General features: G+C 44.6%; 1 non-coding gene across 1 annotated transcript; it reads right to left on the bottom strand.

Annotated features, from left to right (window-relative positions):
* Nucleotides 1-6,254: 6,254 nt before the first annotated feature.
* LOC116459571 (U6 spliceosomal RNA) lies at nucleotides 6,255-6,362 on the bottom strand. Its single transcript, XR_004245610.1, has one exon. It is a non-coding gene; the product is annotated as a U6 spliceosomal RNA (small nuclear RNA).
* Between the last annotated feature and the right edge of the window lie 12,813 nt (nucleotides 6,363-19,175).

Here is a 19,175-nt window from a genome sequence, read left to right as displayed (position 1 = left end):
ATTAGCTGGAGACATTCAAACAATCACCCTTTAACATGTTCTTACGGCGAAATGATGAAGCGTCCTCCAAAATCACGGTGCTTATCTGCGGCCCACTCAGCAGGCACTCCATCACTCCCACCAACGACACTTCTTGTATTGCTGTCTTGGATTCCAACTAATCACTGAGGGGCGGGCAGCAGGGTGAGAGGAGAGCCAGGAGCCTCCGGGACTGCAAGCTCCTCCTGCAGCCTGGCCTGCCCCATCGTGCATGGCAACATGCCTATCCCAGAAGGGATTGAAGCCACTTTTTGAGAAATACCGTGAAACAAATCACAAACACAGAGTGATTTTGTAACACGAAAACAAGGTCAATAAAACCACGATTGTGAACCACATCAAGACAAGCACAGACAAAAATGAAGAAGAGTTATGTAGAGGAGTTACTGAAAAAAAAGGCAAATGAAACAGCTAAAATAGAGGCATCAACATTTACAAGTTAGAGGAGCTCTTAGAGATTGGCTATGCAGTTTTTAATTCCCTGCCCCACCCCCTAGTAGTGTGCCCTAGAGGCTTAGTCCAGAGAGATGCCCCATACAGAGCATTCACCGCCACATAGGTTGGGGGAAAAAAAAAAAGAAAACATCAAATATCTAAGTTCTTCTTGTTGCTTTGCAATGCACATCTCATGCTAAGGGTCCAATCTACCTTATGGGAAAGACACCCGTTTATTTATTTATTTATTTATTTTTTTGAGACAGAGTCTCGCTCTGTCGCCCAGGCTGGAGTGCAGTGTGGTGCCATCTCTGCTCACTGTAAGCTCCGCCTCCCGGGTTCACACCATTCTCCTGCCTCAGCCTCCCAAGTAGCTGGGACTACAGGCGCCTGCCACCACACCCAGCTAAATTTTGTTTGTATTTTTAGTAGAGTCGGGGTTTCACCGTGTTAGCCAGGATGGACACCCATTTACTTTTATCAGTGCAAGGCTTACCTAACCTGTTGAACCACAGAATGTCTTTTTGTCTCCACACACAACAAAAAATATTCCTTGATAGTGATGGATCTTTCTACTAGCCAGTGAGTGTAGTTTTCTTCTTTATTTAGTCTCTCTTGATGAATATATATATGTGTGTGTGAATATATACATATATATATTTTTTAAATTTTTATACTGGTCAGAGAGCAAATGGAAGTGTGATGCATATTGCACAAAATGTAGCTCTACCCCAAGGAAAGAGGAAAACAAGCTAATAGATTTGGTGTTCCTACTATGTGCTAAGCATTTCGGATGCATTGTCCTGCTTACCTCTCACAATAACCCTATGAAGCACCCTCCATTCTTCCCCCTTGCTAAACCCATTGTTTCTCAGGGATAAAAATGAGGTCAGAACAACTAGCTAAAGAGTCTGACCCCAGGCCAGTGAGAGCCCACATCTGGATTCTGAGTCCTGGCCCAGAGCACCTTTCCCTGTGATACCATGCTCCTTTGTTCTTTGGGATGCCAGCGACCTGTTTCTGGCCTCTCTCTAAGGACATGATGAGTTTGTGTGCATGACTGCAGAGCACTGATTCATGGACCTGCTAAGATCCAGGATTACCTATGATTCCACACTGCTGAGACCTTGAGCAGAAAATACCGCACAGGAGTAAGTGGGTGAAGATGGCATCTACCTACTACTGCCTTCATACTGTGAAAAGACAAAACCTATCAAGACAGGTGAGATGCAGTCTCCCTGCTCTCAGCATGCAACAGCTCAAAATGATTCATTTATCCTCACATCCACCAGTAAGTCCTTACAGTTACTATACCCACTTTTAAGATGAGCAAACTGAGGCTTGCAAGCCTCAGTTTGCTTGCCAAGAAGTAAAGTCACCTAGAGTTTAGGACAGAAAAAAGAATGTCTTGGGAATAAAGAAAAAAAGCAACAAGAAGGACAAAGGATCATTTTTGAGCCCTTTCTATGTGGCATTCCAGGCTGGGATTCTTCATTTAGTTTTAGTGAAATTAGAACTAAGCAGGTGGCCTGGCTCCCATTTTACAGATGATGCTTCTGAGATCTGAAGTTTTAAGTGACTCTTCCTAGATCATGGCTAAGACTGGGATACTCTTTGTTTATTTGTTTGTTTGTTTTTGAGATGGAGTCTCACTCTGTCGCCCAAGCTGGAGTTCAGTGGTGCAATGTCAGCACACTGCAACATCCACCTCCCGGGTTCAAGCGATTCTCCTGCCTCAGCCTCTCTAGCAACTGGGATTACAAACATGCACCACCATGCCCCATTAATTTCTGTATTTTTAGCAGAGATGTGGTTTTGCTATGCTGGCCAGGCTGGTCTCAAACTCTCGGCCTCTTGTGACCCACCCATCTCAGACCCCCAAAGTGCTGGGATTATAAGCATGAACCACCGAACCCTAAAATTGGGACACTCTCATGTTCCCAGTCCTGGCTCATCCTCTTTCCTCTCTCCTTCCCTTACCTCCCTAAGGAATCTCAGTGACTGTTCTTTTTCTTGGGGTTGGTGATAAGGACGGGACTGATGAGACATTGGCAGATGGAGGAGAGGGACAGCTCCAGGAAGGATGCTCCTATTTGGGGGCACTTCCATGCTTAAGTGCTTCCCTTCCGTTCTCTCTGACCTTGGGTGGCTGCAGTCGCCTTAAGTGCACAGTAATATACTCTCAGTCACTGTTCAATGCCCAAGGGAATGGTTTAAGGCCCTCCACTGGAATGAATATTTTTATGCAGGCTATAATTTCTTTTAAGACCTTCACAGCGTTCCTGCAGCCTCCACCATGCCCTCTCCTCCAGAGAGCACACAGCTGAAAGAACAGCCACTTTCTAATGAGGGGAGCCACGAACTTCAGGCAGAGAAGATGGACCGAGCCACCCCTGGGGCTGAGGGCAGGAGCTGATCTCTCACTGTCTTCTATTTTGTCCTCAAATCTATCATCTGTAATAATAATCATGACAACATTTATAGAATGCTAACCCTAGGCCAGCCTTATTCTAGGAGACCAACGCATATCTCATTTAATCTTCTCAACAACTTTAAGAGGCTGGTAACCCATTTTACAGATGAGTGAACTGAAAAGCAAGTGCTTCACAGAGAAAGCAACTGCTCTGTAACTTGCCCACGGTCACACCACAAGCAAGGGGGAAGCTGGACTAGAAACCTAGGGTGTCTGGGATCTATCCACAATGCCAGGCTAACTTCTACCCAGCAGCCAGGGGCATCACTCCAAAGAGCAAATCTGATCATGTCACTTCTCAGCTCGAAACCCTCCCATGGCTCCCTATTGTCCTTGGACCAGAGATCAAATCCTTCCCCACTGTGTCTGCAGGCCCACTTCTCCATCCCTGTCTTGCCCTCTACTCTTCCTGGCACTCAGCATGCCAGCTGTACTGGCTTCTTTTGTGTTTCTAGAACTCTCCATGATCTTGATCCTGCCACATGACCCTTGCAACTGCTGTTTCCTCTGCCTAGATCATTCTTAGCCACATATCTTCAATCCACCCCCAGCTGGTTAATTCCATCTCACCCAAACACCACCTCCTCAGGGAAGCCTTCCCTGACTGCCTTTCTTGGTCAATGCCCCCATAACTGCCTCTTTGTTCTACTTCCACATTTCTGCTTTTACATTGGTTTATGTGATTATTTGAATCATATCTGTCTCCCCAACTAGACTGTGAGTTTCAGGAGAGCAGATACAATGACTATCTTGTTTACTGACTGATATGGTTTGGCCGTGTCTCCACCGAAATCTCACCTTGAATTGTAATAATCTCCACATGTCAAGGGCAGGGCCAGGTGGAGATAATTGAATTCTGGGGCTGGTTTTCCCCATACTGTTCTTGTGGTAGTGACTAAGTCTCACGAGATCTGATGGTTTTATAAATGGGAGTTCCCCTGCACAAGCTCTCTTGCCTGCTGCCATGTAAGACATGACTTTGCTCCTCCTTTGCCTTCCACCGTGATTGTGAGGTCTCCCCAGACATGTGGAACTGTGAGTCAATTAAATCTCTTTCCTTTAAAAATTACCCAGTCTTGGGTATGTCTTTATTAACAGTGTGAGAACAGACTAATACAATGACATTTTCCCAGTTCCTGAAATCATTGACTTCCCAGAATACTTGCTGACTGACCAAATAAGTAAGTGAATGAATGAATGAGAGAACAGGGAAGGAACAAAGCATCCTGGTTGGCAGACCTGTAGGGCCCAGACCAGGGTAAGATGGGTGGCATGAAACTTAAGGGGCACCAGAAACCTCAATAGCTGAAATAAATATTTTAATGTGGTATTTTTAAAAATCAAATTTAATGGAAAAATCCACATTGAACAAAGTCTAAAAATTCTAAAAAAAGCTTTATGAAAACCATTTTGGAGGCTGAAGCAAAAGGAGAAATCAGTAATACTCATCCTGTAATGGTTTAAAATGTTGATCTTCTGCTCATCAGGAATTTATTTGCATTAACTTTCATTTTTTAAATAATGCTTTATTAGTGTGATTTATCTTGACTGCTGAACTTTTTGGTGCCCCTTAAGTTTTGTGCCCAACAATTGTCTCACTCTAGTCCTGTCTGGTTCCAGTCCTTGCTTTGTCATCGGAGAGCTCCGCAACCTCGAGCCAGTTACTTGACCACTCTGGTCCTCTTGATCGTCATGAGTAGAGGTGGAGTGATCAATGCAAGGTGGCCCACAGTTGGTGCCTTCCTCTCTGAGATGGCAGTCATAGAGCATCAAGCGTGATGCCACAGGGCCTTTGCACTTGCAATTGCCTCTGCCTAGAACACCACCAAGAACTCATAAATAGTAACTGCCCATGAGACAGATATGCATCAAATAATCATTTCTACTTCATGGATGAGGAAAGTGACGCTCCAGGATATCAAGTGTGTTGCATCACGTCGTGAATTTTGTGAGACATGAGGCTGAGTTTTGAAGGCTAAACCTGGTGTTCTCTCCACTGGCTCCCCAAGTCCACTCCACAACCCCTGCCCCAGTGAGCAGAGTTGGAAAACAGAGTAGGGAAAGGACAGACAGTAAGCAAGAGGCAGAGATAGGATTGCAACCCAGGTCTCCTGGGCCCCAGCTGAAGCACTTTTCTCAGCCCCATAGTATTTGAAACTTGCTAAGATTTTTTAAGAGACTTTGCGCTGCCAAACCAAGAGACCAGTCAACTATGTCGCCGTATAATGGAGGCATCGGAGGCATCTTTCAATCGTCAGTGCTGGAGGGGTCCTCCCTCTGTGATGGCTTATACTTTATGCAGCTCAGAGTTCTTTCTTCTCTGACCTCATGGAGTTACCAATTCCCTTCTAGGGGCATGAAACAGTGAGGGACAGGTGTTCTCCCGAAAAGATGCTTTTAACGGCAAACTCTTTAAAAACAATCCTCTCCCAATTCACCCACCCCCACGCAAAGTTCACTCTGTTATCATAGGAAGAAAAGTATTGTGAATACAGCACAAGCTGTGTTGTTGGACAGAGGTGAACTTGAACCCAGCTCCACAGCCATAGAAAGTCCGTTCACCTCTGCTGCGCCAGTCATTTGTTAAAAGTGTACTGGGGTGTTGCAAGAGTTATCAAAAGCCATACATTCACCTGTGCACCCACATATATGCGTTCAGTTTTTATATAAATGGGATCATATCATGCTCCCTCTTCTGCAAATGGATTTTTTTTTCACTTACTGCTTCTTGGTTATCTTAGTATGGGTCTTAAGAATGCAGGCTTTAAGGCCAGGTGCAGTGGCTCATGCCTGTAATCCCAGCACTTTGGGAGGCCAAAGTGGACAGACCAAGAGGTCAGGAGTTCGAGACCATCCTGGCTAACGTGGTGAAACCCTGTCTCTACTAACAACACAAAAATTAGCTGGGCATGGTGGCGGGTGCCTGTAATCCCAGCTACTCAGGAGGCTGAGGCAGGAGAATTGCTTGAACCCAGGAGGCAGAGGTTGCAGTGAGCCGAGATCACGCCACTGCACTCCAGCCTGGATGACAGAGCGAGACTCCGTCTCAAAAAGAAGAAGAAGGAGAAGGAGAAGGAGAAGGAGAAGGAGAAGGAGAAGGAGAAGGAGAAGGAGAAGGAGAAGGAGAAGGAGAAGGAGAAGGAGAAGAAGAAGGAGAAGGAGAAGGAGAAGGAGAAGAAGAAGAAGAAGAAGAAGAAGAAGAAGAAGAAGAAGAAGAAGAAGAAGAAGAAGAAGAAGAATAATAATAATGCAGGCTTTAGAGACAGATCGTGTGGTTTAAATCTCAGGTCTGCATCATGCTGGTTGGACAAATGTCCTAACGTCCTTCACAAATTTGCATGTCATCCTTGCACAGGGACCATGCTAATCATCTCTGTATCATTCCAATTATAGTGTATGAGCACGACAAATGTCCTAACATCCTAATCCCACCTTTCCTCGGTGTTCACATCTGTTAAATGGGAATATTAATCGTGTGCAGATGTACCTGAAAGGATTAAATGATGGAATGCAGGGAGCGTGCCAACTCCTATTTAGGGCTTGGTAGATGCTGACTAATATTACTCCAAAAATTTGCTTTGGTTATTTTCAGCTATTGTACGGTATTTCAGACTGTGCTTAACCTTCATCCTGTCTGTGGACATTCAGGGCTTTTCTGTATGTACTATAGAACTGCATGTCAAATTGGGGGATGCAGGTTCCACTTGAAATTGACAGCCATTATTGCTCAGAAATTGAGTGGTTACGAAGGCAGGAAATATACAGGAGGAAGGTTTGTTTTGTCAGTATAATGTTGATGTTTTACAGTGAGAAAGTGCTCATGGAACTGCTTGTGAAAGAGGGAAAAAGAAAAAGGTAGAGAAAGGAAAAAGAAGGAAGGGGGGGAAAGAAAAAGATATAGAGGGTGGTAAGTGGAGTGTCAAATGCCAGGCACAAGATCTTGAACATATGAGGCCCCCCTCAGAATGGTGGCAGTTACAGTATCATCATCCCCTCCTAATAGTCATGATCCCAGGCCAGGAGCAGTGGCTCGCGCCTGTAATCCTAACACTTTGGGAGGCCAAGGTGGGAGGATCACCAGAGGTCAGGAGTTCAAGACCAGTCTGGCCAACATGGTGAAACCCCGTCTCTACTAAAAATACAAAAAATTAGTCAGGCGTGGTGGTGTGCACCTACAATCCCAGCTACTCAGGAGGCTGAGGCAGGAGAATTGCTTGAACCCGGGAGGCCGAAGTTGCAGTGAGCCGAGACCGCGCCATTGCACTCCAGCCTGGGAAACAAGAGTGAAACTCTGTCTCAAAAAAAAAAAAAAAAAAGTCACGATCCCAAAATTATGTGGAGTTTCACCAATCCAAGACAGTGAAAAAAATCTTTCAGGTTCACTGTTCTGAGGCAATAATAAAGGACGGCATCATGTGTGCATGTCTGTGTGTTTATGTGCATGCACATGTGCACGTGTGCATCTTTGCGTGTAATTGTGTGTAGATGTGTGTGAGCCTGTGTATTTCTATGCATTCCTGTGTGTGTATTTGTATATGCATGAATGTGCACGTGTGGGCATCATGCACTTACATGTACTTTTCTGCAAAGTGATTTTTTTTCATTGATTGCTTCTTGGGTATTTTAGGATGGGACTTACCCTGTGTGTCAGTATCTGCGTGTACATGTTTATGGATGTGTATCCTCATGTATGTGTACACATCTGTGTGTGTGTGCATACACATAAGTGCGTGTGTTTCCTCTTTGGTAGACAAGAATCCCAATAAATGAGATGATGTATAATGGGTGCGAAATAGTTTTGAAAACTGCCCATTCTATACATATGTAGCTAGGGAGAGTTAACATTCATGTCCAGAATGCAAAGCAATCCTGATTGATCCCCCTCTCCACCTTCCACCTTCCCTTTGCTTCCCTTAAATTCTCTAATTGTCATCTCCATCCACACAAAGAGCAGTGGATCCTGCAGCATATAACCTTTCCTGACTTAGTCATTTGAGAAAGCCAAGGTTTCTGGTTGATGGAAGATCGCCTGTAATTACCATCTTAAAAATTATGTTTGGGATGCAAATCTCTGTAAAATGCACTATGCTCTTTGATAGTTTGGACAGCGGCCCTTGAACTAAATCTCAGATCTATCATTAAGAGCATCATTTATTTTCCAGTGAGAAATGAAAGGCTCTGTACAATGCAAAGGGGTCTCCCCCTTTGCCCCTTCACAAAATGGCCCTAGGCCGCTCAGTTTTTGCCATTAGCAAGGCTACTTTCAAATAATCCTACCTATTTCTGATGCCCATGAAGACACCACCAGCCACCTTTATCGGCCTTTATTACCTGCAGCTTTTCCTTCTCCCTTTTTATTTGTTGAATTCAGTTTGTAGACAGGAAGATCAGCTAACCACCTTTGTTAGTACTGTGTGCAAACCAAGAATAGCTAGGCTGCAAGTGAGATCCAAGGGCTGCAGATTAGCATAAAGGATTTAAAACATTAGGATCCTTGCTCTTATTGGTTGTTGGGTGGACAGTAAAGGTTCTGATTCATCAAATTAAAGGAGCTGCACCAGCTGAACCAGGGCTGTGTCTATATTCCAGGTATTGTGCTAAGCATAGGGGCTCAGGGATGTCAGAGACTTTCTGGATATGACATCTGAGGATTCGAGAGGGGCGACTTCGTGGGGGTGGGGGTTGATGTTTGTGAATAAAACATGGTCTCGGCACTTGAGATTTGGATCTATTTGGCAGTACCAAACATTTATGCTCACATAGTAGATACACAAGAATACATGTCAACACTCAGAAAGAAACACCCACACTCAAATATCAGACAGTGCATTCTGAGGGCCAACCAGGGAGTGTGGCACCTGAGGCATTTAGGTGCGTTGGGGCAGGACAGGAAGGCCCCTGCCTACTTTTCTACCACCTCTTCTATTTCAGGGGAGCATTTCATGGCAGCAGAGTAGGGAGAGTGACAGAAGACCTGGAATCAAGCTTCTGTACCCCAAATGACTCTTACGTAATTGTGACTTTGAGTGTGGCCCTTCTCCTCTCTGGGCCTTAATTCCTCCACTTTAAAATGATGAAATTGGACCAGATGATATCTGACGCACACTTGAGTTTAAAACACTCCTTGAATCTGATTCTAATAATGTGATTGATAATAATAAGCATCAGGTATTGAGTGTTTACCACATTCTGTTTCTTCCTCATTTAGCCCAATAAAGTGGGTGCTACTTTCCCAGTTTACATGTGAGAAAACTGAGGCTACAAGCAATTAAGAGTCCTGCCCTAAGTCATGCAGCTAATTAGTGTCAGAGTTGCAATCTGGACCCAGGCAATCTGGCCCCAGAGTCCGTGCATGTAATCACCAATGGGCTGTGCTCCCGATGGCCTATAAATTCACCGTTCTGGAGTCCTGCAAAAAGGGTTACTTCCTGTCCCCGCTCTGTGATTTCCCCATGCCTTCGTTTGGGTCTTTGTTAGTAATATCTCAGGGCTCACGAGGGTTGAGAGAGAGGGAAGAGGAGAACCAGGGTCTCCGATGCCTTGGAACTCGAGGCAGGCTGGCACCCTGAGGTCCCCGGGCACAGTTTCCCTGCACGTTCATCTGGCGCCGGCGGGCAGATGGGTATGCTGGCCAGTCCTGCCAGCCTGCCAGCTGGCCCAGAGCACGCGGTGGCTGGCACCTCGGCCACTCGGATGGGCTGCCGGCCCGCCTCCCACAGGCATGCAACTGGCAGTGAGGAGCAGATGGGCCGGCCGGCCGGGCCATTGGCTCTCCGTTACGCTGCCAGCTGGCTCCACTGCACTTGGTGTCTTGGCACCTCTGGGCTGGCGTCGGTGGACAGGAGAGCTGACATGTTGGCTTCCTATAGACGGGCAGCTGGCACAGGCAGCAGAGAGGAGGGTTCCTCACCCTCTCCTGGCTGCTCCCTTAAATGCCCAGGGGTCATGGTCAATGGGAACTGAAGCCAGAATCCACCCCACTGTGGCCCTGAGGAGTTTGCTGTGAGAGCGAGCTTCCTCTCCCACACCTCCTAGGATCTGCATTGATTTGCACAAGCTCTGGCCTCCCCAGGACCTGACACCTTCCTGCCCCTGACTCCCAGCGCTCTAGCCTCCTTCACCTGCCAGGGAAGGATTGTCCCCTGACAGGGACCCCCAGCTCCTGCCAGCTTTTCTCTGCCTCCCTTGAAGTTGGCCCGCCAGTCCTTTTTCAGCTTGTCTAATTCAAAGGCTCATCTTCTGTGAGTGCCAGAGAACTGGGCTCAGCAAAGGCTGGAATCCTGATGAGATGCTCCATGAAAGCCCAGGAGTCCTGGTTCCAGTCCTTGCATGTTCTCATGGGTACTGTGAGAACACGAGCTTCCCTCTTCAGGCCTTGGTTTCTCTATCACTTCTTTCTTGTTACTCATGAATTCTTATTACTAATGAATAGTTCAGAATAAAATAGAATCCTGCCTTGAGGTTTCTAGATAAACTGTAATATGTTCATGACCCCTGACATTCTAGGTGCAAGCTTATGCATTTGGATGGTGTTACCTCTTGAATTGTGTCCCCAAAATGATGTTGAAATCCTAACCTCCCAAACTTGGGAATGGGACCTTATTTGGAAATAGGATCTTTGCTGATGAACAAACTAAGATAAGGTCATGGGGTAGGACGTAATTTAATATGACTATATCCTTATCAAAAGGGGGAATTTGGACACAGACATACATAGAACAAAGATGATGGAAAGATACGGGGAGAAAACAGCCATCTACAAGCCAAGGACCACTGGGACCACAGGCACATAAAAGAGAGGCTTGGAACATATGTTGTCTTACAGCCTTCAGAAGGAGCCCGCCCTGCCCATACCTTGATCTCTAACTTCTGGCCTCCAAGCCTGTAAACAAATAAGTTTCCCTTTTTCTTAGCCCCCTGGTCTACAGCACTTTGTCATGGCAGCCCTAGAAGACCAACACAGGTGAGCATGCCACTTTCTGGAGGATGGTTCATACGTTTCATCAGGTCATCATGGGGGCTCATGACCCACCCCACCTCAAATTAAACCATTAATGTCGGTCCCAATCCTACATGGGCTTCCCACGAGGTAACATAATAGCTGTCCTGGCCGGGTGCAGTGGCTCATGCCTATAATGCCAGCACTTTGGGAGGCCAAGGCGGGTGGGTCACTTGAGGTGAGGAGTTCAAGACCAGCCTGGCTGACATGGTGAAACTCCATCTCTACTAAAAATACAAACTATTAGCCAGGTGTGGTGGTGCACATCTGCAATCCCAGCTACTCAGGAGGCTGAGACAGGAGAATCACTTGAACCCAGAAGGTGAAGGTTGCAGTGAGCCAAGATCATGTCATTGCACTGCAGTCTGGGTGACAGAGTGAGATTTCATCTAAAAAACAACAGCAACAACAAAAAAAGCTGTCCTGAACCCTTCAGGCAACTGAGTTAAGGTGCCTTTTACCTGCTGCTGAGAGCATCCAGAACCACCAACCCTATTCAGGGACAGTTATTTCAGGGACTGACTCTCCTCATGGACACAAAATGGCTGCAGAAGCCCCACCATCACCCCCAGATCCAATCACACTTAAAGATACATTCTGAAACCCTACATAATAATGTATAAAGCACAGAAATGCATATAGCAGCATGGTTTGGCTATCCAGCAGATGCTTTATTCAGACAAACTGAACCCATTACCTATGATTTCAGATTTAAAGGAAGTAAAGATCAGCTCACTTTCCATATCTAGCTTTGGATGTGATATCAGAAGACCTGGGGTCTAGCCCCCACCCCCTTATTTTCTAACTTTAGAGGCTAATTCTGTAGAGCCTTCAACTGGAAAGCAAATAAAAATATGAATCAAGCGACTTCAGGTGTGGTGGCTCACGCCTGTAATCCCAGGACTTTGGGAGGCCGAGGTGGGTAGATCACAAGGTCAGGAGATCAAGACCATCCTGGCTAACACAGTGAAACCCCATTTCTACTAAAAATACAAAAAAATTAGCTGGGTGTGGCAGCGGGCACCTGTAGTCTCAGCTACTCGGGAGGCTGAGGCAGGAGAATGGCGTGAACCTGGGAGGTGGAGCTTGCAGTGAGCCAAGATTGCACCACTGCACTCCAGCCTGGGTGACAGAGAAAGACTCTGTCTCAAAAAAAAAAAAAAAAAAAAATTAATATCATGTCATCTCTTAATTCCACTTCTGGGAATCAATCTGAGGATGTGTATCAAACTATGGAAAAAGTTTTATTTAAGAAGGTGCTTATTGAAGCAGTTGGTTTGTAAATTTAAAAAACAAAAAAAGTGAAACAACTGCCCTGGATGGGGTTGGTGGTTTAGGACACTCTCAGCTGCAAGTAACAGGCATCTTAACTCAGCTGCCTGAAGGGGTCAGGACATCCACTATCTTACCTTATAAGAAGCCCAGAGTGAGGGTGCACTGAGAAGGTGCCTGCAGTTGTCCTTTTCTACATGTTAGCTTTATTGCCTGGGCTTGCTTTCCTCATGGACACAAAATGGCTGCAGAGATCCCAGCATCACACCCAGATCCAGCTACATTTAGAGAAAGAATGAGGACATTGCCTCATGAATGCCCCTTTGTAAAAGCCAAACAAAGTTTCCCAGGGGCCCCCAGCAAACTTTTCTTTATATCTCATGGCCTGTGATTGTGCCATACGTCCAGGTCTTAACCAACCTTGAGAAGATAAATAAAGTGGCTGTAATTGGATTGGTCAGTCAGGGACTGCTCTCTGAGACTGGAGGCAGGGCTGGCTCCAAGACACAGATGGTGGACTTGGACTCTATGAGGAGGAGGAAAATGGGTGTAAGAGCTCAATGTCTAGCAGGCAGTCAACAGGATGGTGTGGTAGTCACTGGTTGTAGGTCAGTTACAATTAAAAAGTTAAGATTATGTTAAAATTAAATGGCAAAAATAAATAGGTGATGAAGATTGAGATGTACGTGGCAAGGGTTATCATCAATGGAGAAATGCATTCTTGGAAATCGGTAAGACCAGCACTCCAGTATGATTGGCAAATATGAACATGTCAGTGGAATATAAATATCCACTAGCCTATGAGAAAAGTAAAACTGATATCACTAATAATCAATATATTTTGCTTACAAAACTGGCCAGGTTCATAGAATCTGATTTTTTGAGGAAACAGGCACTCAATTGCATTAATGATGGATACACAAATGGGAACAGAAAGTTGGCCTTGACGTCACGCCTGTTTATTTTTTTAATTGAGGTGAAATTCACATAACATAAAATTAACCATTTTAAGGTGAATAATTTCAACAGCATTCTGTACATTTATGATACCATACTACCATCACCTCTACCTAGTTCCAAACCATTCTCATCACCCTAAAAGAAAATCCTATACCCCTTAAGCAGTCACTCCTCATTACCCCTCACCACAGCCACTGGCAACCACTAACCCACTTTCTGTCTTTGTGGATTCACCTATTCTGGATATATCATATAAATGATGGATCATGTGATCTTTTATGTGTGGCTCCTTTCACTTAGCATGGTGTCTTCCAGGTACATCCATGTTGTAACATGCATCAGTTCTTCACCCCTTTTCTTGACTGAGTAATGTTCCATTGCACGTACCTGCTTTTTGACCCACCAGTTGCACATCTGGAAACTTATCTCAAGAAAATGATCATGAAATTGTGCAGACAACAGCTACCAGGATCTTTCTGAACCCATTATTTCAATGGCCACAAGATGAGACTTGGGAAAGTAATTATGATTTTTCTATATATGACAGGATATGAGGAAGGCAGCATCCATTATATTACAGCAGAATATTTCACAATACCAGAAACTACTTACAATTGCTTCTCAGCCTTTTGGCTAAGATCAAGTATTGAAACTACTTGTGGCATGGTGATACTTCTGGTAAAAGCGTATTATAAAACCTTGTGTTCCGTATGACCCCTTTGTCAGTCATTGCTTCCGTTATAAAGAGCATTTGTGAGGTATGGAACGTCTACTGTGCACCGGGCACTGTTCAAGGTGCTGAATAGAAAGCAGTATTTAAATAGACAGAATCGCTGATTTGGGGTAGCGAGCAACATTATCGTGTGTGTAACTTTGGTGGGGGCTGATGAATGGGCAATAGGGGGTACCCTGGGGGAAGGAAGGAGGTGATATCCATGTACTTTGAGAGTCTAAATGTATAAGTAGAAAGAAGTATGGGTGGTAGATTATAAGTAATCTTTATTCCTTTGTTTTTATGTGCTTGTAATGTCCACATATTTTTCAGTAAACATGTGTGTTATTTTTATAATCAGAAAAAAGAAAGCTGACTTGTAACTGGTAGCCTTATTAAGAACTAGCTATATTACAACACCAAAATGAATAGAATTGAAATGTAAATTAAATTGCAGAATTTAAATATTGTAGACTCTATGCTTATAATCATATATATGTGTGTGTACATGTATATATATATGTGTGTATGTGTATGTATATATGTATATATAGTACATACACACATATATATACACATATACATACACATACACATATATGTATAAAGCTGTGTAAAAACCCAGTTTCTCTGTATCATAATTGACACATAGTGCGTATTCAATAAATTCCTGTTGAATGAATGGATTATTTGTCCCTTTACTTCTTTTTTTTTTATTTTCCACATTTTCCTCAGGATCATGTGGTTCCTTTTTTTCTGAGACAAAACATCAACTATTATTGTTTTATTTTTAAATTTTAGTCATATAATACATTTGCAAGGTAAATAAACTTTAGTGTAAGGAGCTAAACAAGACCAGGTTTACACAGTGTCTTCTGCCTCATTGAAGGCCTTCTAGAAATGTTTGTCCCTTTCTTTCTCCCTGGAGTCCTCTAAAAAACATCCTGTTTACAGGAGAAAAAATGACTCCTCTGCAACTGTTTCTCTCCTGCACATCTGTGATATAAATCACAGCCTTCCTGAAGAGCATCTTCAGAGCTCATAGACTCTCAGAGTTGGGGGAATCTTTGAAGATCCCCAATCCTTTCTCACTCCACCCCAATATACAGATGAGGAAACTGAGGCCAATAGAAGGAAAGTGAGCTGCCCAAGGTCACACAGGAGACAGTGACAGAGCAGGAATGGGAACCTACTCCTTACTTCTTATAGTTTACTTCCTCCTATCATACTGGCAGCTGCCTCTGCCAATTTTAGCATAAAGTGTGCCCATGATGCTGGGAGGCTTCCTGCTTCTCGGGAGTGAGTGTGTTAGGCTTTTTGGAGGCCTTGGTTTCCCTACACAAACCCACCCTTCCACTGGAGGATGCCTTCATCCTTGCAAAGAAACTAGGTCTAGCTTCAAGAAGGAAAGCTCCAGAAGGCTCCCATTCTGCCTTTGCAGCTACTGCAAAACTCTGACCGTGAAGGCCAAAAGAGACATGTCGACAAATGCATTTGACGTTTCCTGAGGGCCTCCCCTGGGCCAGTTCCTGTGTTGGGCTTCAGAGATGCAGAGACAGGCACAAACCCTCCTCACAAACCCTCCTCTGCTAGTGGAGGAGAAAGACATATGAACAGATGACACATAAACATGATGGAGCAAAATCCCAAGTCCCAAGGAGACCAGTCTCAGGAGAGGGGCTGATGGTATTTTAGGGTAAACCTGGATAGAAGCTTCCATGAAGGCAATGACCTTAGCAGCAAGTTCTTGAAGCAGAAACTCCTAAATCAGAGTTCAGAGATGGGACTATTGAGGCCAGGGAAACCACTGGCGTTGTAAACAATATGGCGAGAATGTGCGTTGTTTTCTTTGGGAAAGGGTGTACAATTTCCTATCTGGTTGGTAAAATGAATTTTAGTCTCTGCTCCTCCACAGGGATTTTAAGAAGCACCGTCTTACTAGATACGGAGGCATTTCAAGTTACAGCAACAGTGTGTCCAACGATAAGGGATGCAGTGTTATGTGGCATGTTGGAAAAACAGAGTCCTTGAAGACGGGGCTCCTGGATGGTGGCAGCAAAACATGGGAATAGATGGGGCCTATATCAAGAACCCCACACTAAGAAGGGGTTTTACCAGGTAGACGCATGAGGAAGCTTTCTTGAGTCCTCTGTTGATTTCAGAGACAGTCTTTTGCATTTCATGCTCTGCTGTAAACCGCTGATTGCCTAAGATTTCCTAGAGCCCTGTGATCCCCACCCAGCCCTGGATCAGATTAAGTGCCCCCCTCTTCTGCAAAACTGGCAATGCTAGCATCCCATATTGCAGAGGAGGAAACCGAGGCTCAGAGCAGGGGATGTGGATTGCCCAAAGTCACACGGTTGGAGCAGATCCTGGGTGCATCTGTTGTCTGCCACCGTGGGTTACCTTCTACACAACCTTGAGAGCACCTGCCCACAGCTCCCAGCCAAGCCCTGCCAGAGAGACCCAAGAAGGGGGCCATCCACTCCTTCCCTCTCTTCTGCCCACCTCTGCATCCTTACAACTCCCCGGCCATGTATAAAACATTCCTAGAAACCACTTATTTCTCATGCATTTTCCATGAAATTGGGCCCAAGTTAAAACATATAAACATAAAAATATCAAGAAGCACTTTAAAAAAAAAAGGAAAGAAAGAAAAGGCCATGTTTCATAAAATACCAAGAGACCAATTTCTGCACTTGCCCTGCTCCCCTGGCTGGTCACCCAGGGTTGTTCATTCTCTCCTCCCTTCTCTTGCCTGCTTTTCTCTCCTCTATCACCCTTTCCTCTTTCCGTTTCAACCTCGCCTTTTCCATTTTTCTTTTCTCTCTTCTTTTTCTCTTTTCTGGGCCCCTTTCCCCATCCATTTACCTTGCTCTCAAAGCTTTCCTCTGTCCTCGTTTCCACCTGTATTTCTCTGGTTCTTCCTGGCTGTTTTCCTATTTCTCTCTCTGTGTGTGTCTCTGATTCTGTTTCTCTGTGTCTTGCTGCGTAAGCATCCTTTGTTTTCTCCTTCCTTGGTTTCTGCCAGGGTTCCTTCTAGCCCCTCCTACACCCATAACAATAGCTAAAGGTAAAAGAAATGACAATGATGCCAAGAGTTGGTGAAGATACAGAGCAACTGAAATCCCAGCCACCACTGGTGGAAGTGTAAACTGGTGCGACCACTTTGAAAACTGGCAGTTTCTACTAAAGCTACAGGTCTCTTTACCCTGTGACCAAATATCCCATTCCTGGGTATATTCCAAGGAGAAATGAGAGCTTCTATTACCCCAAAGGCATAGAGGAGAGTTTCATGCCCGCTTGACTCAAAATAGCCCAAACTGGAAAGAGCCCAAATAACCATCCACAGGAAAATGGATAATTGAATTCTAATGCGTTTATGCATTGGAATATTGCACAGCAATGATAACAATGAACTACCGCGACACGTAACAACATGCATCAGTCCCCAAAACTTTGTTTTTAAGAAAAAGCCTCAACACAAAATAGTATATGCCGTATAATTCCATCTGTTTAAAGTTCAAGACCCAGCAAAATGAATCTATGTGCCTGAAGTCAGAAGAGTGGCCGTCTCTGAGGAGGTATGCATCGACTTGGGTGGCACAAGAAATCCTTCTAGGGTGTTGGAAATGTTCTGTATATTGATCTGGGTAAAGTACAAACATGGGTAAAATATTCATCAAGCTGCACATAAGATTTGTGCAGCTTGCTCTAAGTTATAACCCCATTTAAAAATAAAGAAAAAATAATAGTACATAGAATTGCTTATTATAATCATTATGCTAATAATAATTTTTATTATCACAACTGGCAAATGATTTAGACTCAGGGCCCATAAACTCATACATGTTTCCGATCCCACTGATTAAGATGAAGGTGGGCACTTAGGACCCCATGGCTGAGAACTCATCTTCCTACTAGACTGAGTCAAATCCTCAGATGCCTCAAACTTATCACTGTTACTAGGAGAGCCACACACCCTGGGACTCTTTGGAAAGACCTGCCTTGGAGAGAGAAAGACTGCTCCCATTCCAGGTCTCAGGTCTCACATTTATGGCATCTGTCTGATGCTCCATTATTTTATTTCCTGCTTCATTGGTAGCGATCATGATTACGGTATAACTCAACACTTACTTTGATAAGTAAGTAGTTAATTAATAGCACAAAACCCAAACCCAAGTTAACAGGAAGGGGGTGGTCTAGCGGGAAACCTCAAGGAAATTGTTCTGTCTGTAGAGCCATCAGAAAACTATGACAGCCAACAGGGGAGGCTGAAAGAGAACCAAAACTCCAGCCCTGGGACTCTGAAAGGCCTTTGTTTATGTTTTTCTTCTTCATTTGAGTCCTCCCAGGAGGGGAGGAAAACACAGAACCCAGCTTTCCTGCTTCAACAGCGTGGGTGTGAGCCCAACACACACAACCCTTGAAGGCAAACTAAAACCCACTTATTTTCATTGAAAGGGAGGAACTAGGGCCAGAGGGACTCAGGCACTATTAGTTAAATAATGGTGCTTAAAAATGCATTGAATTTAGCTGCCTCCCCACCCCTAAAAATATCAGGAATTTTCCTATTGAGTATACTTTTTTCTCTTGCCCATGAATATTAATGCTTTTCTCAGAGAGCTCTACTTCAAAAAAAAAAAAAAAAAAAAACAAGAATAAATTAAATACCTACAGATTTTTCTAATTCCTCTTTTTGGTGACATGCCGTCATTACATCAAATTACTGAGATGGGCCCGCTCTTTTTTTTTTTTCTTTTTGGGTGAAAATTATGGAATATAAAGTATATGTAAATGGAGCAAAGGAGGAAAAAAAAACTGTGAAGGAAGAATAGGGGAAGGAAAGGCATTAGGTATTCCGCCGGCGTAGTAGTCAGCCAATTAATCAAGCAGTGGCGAGAAAAAGATGCAGAAAGGATGAGTTCGCCCTTCATGTTGATGGGGCCGGCGCAGGGCAAACGCTACGGCACCTGAGCTCACGGTTAGGCATGCAGAAAGGGATCATGGGAATATCTTCCCGTCTTTGTCTTTCTCGTGAAGGATGGAAAATGTCAAGCTGTTGTTTGGCTGGATTGAGGGGGATGGGGGTAGGGGAGAGTCGAGGAGGATTCGCAGTCTGGTGAGGCAAGGTTTTAACTCTTTGAGGACATCTCTGCCTCCCTCCCTCCCTAGCCCCAGCTCCACCTTCTTCTCCTTCTCCCAGCCCCCCGAGCACATCTGTAGGGAACTCTGCCTGCAAACGGCAAGTGGGAAGGCGCTGATTGATGGTGACATGCAGGCTG

Source organism: Hylobates moloch, unplaced genomic scaffold (genome assembly GCF_009828535.3).
Source record: "Hylobates moloch isolate HMO894 unplaced genomic scaffold, HMol_V3 SCAFFOLD_19, whole genome shotgun sequence".
NCBI classification, from domain to species: Eukaryota; Metazoa; Chordata; class Mammalia; order Primates; family Hylobatidae; genus Hylobates; species Hylobates moloch.
Note: the sequence above shows the minus strand (reverse complement) of the source record. Positions and strands in the feature narration are given on the sequence as shown.